The following is a 2,509-nucleotide window of genomic DNA, read 5'->3' on the forward strand; positions in this document are numbered from 1 at the left end:
TTTATAATAAGATTTCTAAAAAGAATAATAGTAATTCTCCAAAATTAGAGGAAAATAGAAAAACATTTGATAAAAAATTATTAGTAACTACATTTCTTTTTAATCTAATCAGTCAATTTTCATTAGTGTCAAGCTTAAATTCGCACGTACCTTATTTATTTACAGAACCTGAACAAGTAAAAATGAATTATAATTATGACGCAGAAAAAAAACAAATAATCAAAATATTATTTGATGCAATTACAACTGATTTGAACGAAAAAAGAAAAGTAAATCGAAAGAACACTAAGTCTATTAAAAGAAACGAAATCTGTAAAAAAGTACCTCGGTGGTCATACAAATTGATGGACGAATTAGAACAACTAGGTGGAAAAATTGAAGCAGATAATTCTCAAATTCGTTCTAGAAAAGGCAAACGTGTAGTCATTTTGACTAATAAAGATAAATTTTTTAAAAAATACAAGACTTATCGTGATCGTGGAGATACTGAAAATAATGAACAAAAAAACGAATTGGCTTTAAGACGTTATTCCCAACAATCGGATTTTCGAAGAGACATAATCAAAGGATCTATCCGTGCTCAAAGACGGAAAACAGTTACTTGGAAATTTTTTCAAAAAAGGGTGCATTCGCCGCTTTTTTTGGATAAAATTGAAAAATCAATATTCTTTTCTTTTCATAGTTTAAAATCAATGAAAAGATTTTTTATGTTAAATATTTGGATTCGTAAAAAGACAGAATTTCAAATTTTAGGTTCTATAGAGGAAAAAACAAAAAAAAGTCCGAAAAAAAAAGAGGAGGAAGCAAAAAAGGAAAATGCAGAAAGAAAACGTATAGAAATAGCAGAAGCCTGGGATAGCATTATATTTGCTCAAGTAATAAGAGGTGTTTTATTAATAACCCAATGCTTTATTAGGAAATATATTCTATTACCTTCATTTATAATAATTAAAAATACAATTCGTATACTATTTTTTCAAATTCCAGAATGGTCTGAAGATTATATGGATTGGAAGAGAGAAATATATATTAAATGCACGTATAACGGCGTTCAATTATCCGAAAGAGAGTTTCCGCAAAAATGGCTAACAGATGGGATTCAGATAAAAATATTATTTCCTTTTCGTCTAAAACCTTGGCATAAATCTAAAATACGATGTAATGAAAACAAAAAAAATTCAAAGAAAAAAAAGAACTTTTGTTTTTTAACAGTTTGGGGGATGGAAGTTGAATTGCCTTTTTCTAGTTCCACGAAAAATCCACTTTCCTTTTTCGACCCCATTTTAAAAGAACTAAAAAAAAAAAAGAAAAAATTTGAATTTTTCACTTTTCTAGTTCTAAAAGTTTTAAGTGAAAAATTCAAACTGTTTCTAAATATCGTAATAGAAAAAGCAAAAGGGATCATCCAAAGTATTCTTGAAATTATTAGAAAAAGTATAGTATTCCTCACGAAAAAAAAACAAGAATTTTTAAATTTAAAATATTTTTTTATTAAAAGGAAACCCCCAAAACTCGATGAATTGAGCGAAAACAAAAAATATTCAACAATTTGGAAGAATAATTCAATGATTTCTGAAGCAACCATTTCAATTCAATCGATAAAGTCGACAAATTTTTCATTGAAAAAAAAATCTATAAAGGATCTCAATACTAAGAGAAAAGTAGTTATTAAAAAAATAGAAAAAATGAAAAAAGAAGAAAAGAAAAGAGGACTTGGAATTCGCGAGACAAATATTCATTCGAAGAAAAAAATTTATGATAGTAAAAGGATAGAATTCGAAAAAAAAATTTTGCAGATATTCCAAAGAAGAAATATTAGCTTAACTAAAAAATCACATTCTTTTTTTCAATTTTTGATGAAAAAAATATACATAGATATCTTTCTATATATCATTTGTATTCCGAAAATCCAGCTACAACTTTTTCTTGAATCAACAAAAAAATTTTTAAATAAATGGCTTTACGATAATGAACCAAATACAGAAAGAAGTTATAAAACAAATCAAAGTATAATTCCCTTTCTTTTAAAATTACACAAATATTTTAATAATAAGAATAAGAATGCGAATTCACATAATTATTTTGATGTCTCCTTTTTGTCACAACCATATGTATTTTTAAATTTGTTACAAACCCGAATTATTAACATAAACATATATAAGTTAAGACTTCTTTTTCAATATAATAAAAATTTTTTTTTTCTGAAAAATGAAATAAAGGATTCTTTTTTTGGAGCACAAGGAATAGTTCATTCTAAAAGAAAACAAAATAACCTGCTCAATTCTGAACTAAATCAATGGACAAATTGGTTAAAGAATAATTATTATCAATATAACTTATCTAACAGTAGCTGGTCAAAATTAGTATCACAAAAATGGAGAAATAGAATCACTAAATGTGGTGTAACTCAAAATAAAAATTTAACCAAATGGGATTCATATGGAAAAAGCCCATTAATTCTTTACAAAGAACAACAAGGAATCCCATTAAAAAAAAAAATTAGAAAACA

The sequence above is a fragment of the Vigna unguiculata genome, unplaced genomic scaffold, assembly GCF_037176805.1.
Source record: "Vigna unguiculata cultivar grain cowpea cultivar isolate G323 ecotype 2 unplaced genomic scaffold, ASM3717680v1 ptg000106l, whole genome shotgun sequence".
NCBI classification, from domain to species: Eukaryota; Viridiplantae; Streptophyta; class Magnoliopsida; order Fabales; family Fabaceae; genus Vigna; species Vigna unguiculata.